The 275-nt window shown below is 35.3% G+C and overlaps 1 protein-coding gene across 1 annotated transcript in view; it reads left to right on the top strand.

Annotated features, from left to right (window-relative positions):
* Nucleotides 1–275, top strand: part of wdpcp (WD repeat containing planar cell polarity effector) — a 69,550-nt gene that overhangs the window by 68,144 nt on the left and 1,131 nt on the right.

Below are 275 nucleotides of genomic sequence, written 5' to 3'. Positions count from 1 at the left end.
ATTAATAAGGCAAGAAACTCCACTAATTAACCCTGAAAAGGCACACCTGTGAAGTGAAAAGCATTTCAGGTGACTACCTCATGAAGCTCATTGAGAGGAGAACAAAGGTTTGCGGCACTATCAAAAAAGCAAAGGGTGGCTACTTTAATGAAACTAGAGTATAAGACGTATTTTTAGTTATTTCACTCTTTGTTGTTAAGTACATAATTCCATGTGTTCATTCATAGGTTTGATGCCTTCGGTGATAATCTACAATGTAAATAGTCATGAAAATA

This window comes from Etheostoma spectabile, chromosome 17, assembly GCF_008692095.1.
Source record: "Etheostoma spectabile isolate EspeVRDwgs_2016 chromosome 17, UIUC_Espe_1.0, whole genome shotgun sequence".
Lineage (NCBI taxonomy): Eukaryota > Metazoa > Chordata > Actinopteri > Perciformes > Percidae > Etheostoma > Etheostoma spectabile.
This window is presented reverse-complemented; position numbering and strand designations above follow the sequence as displayed.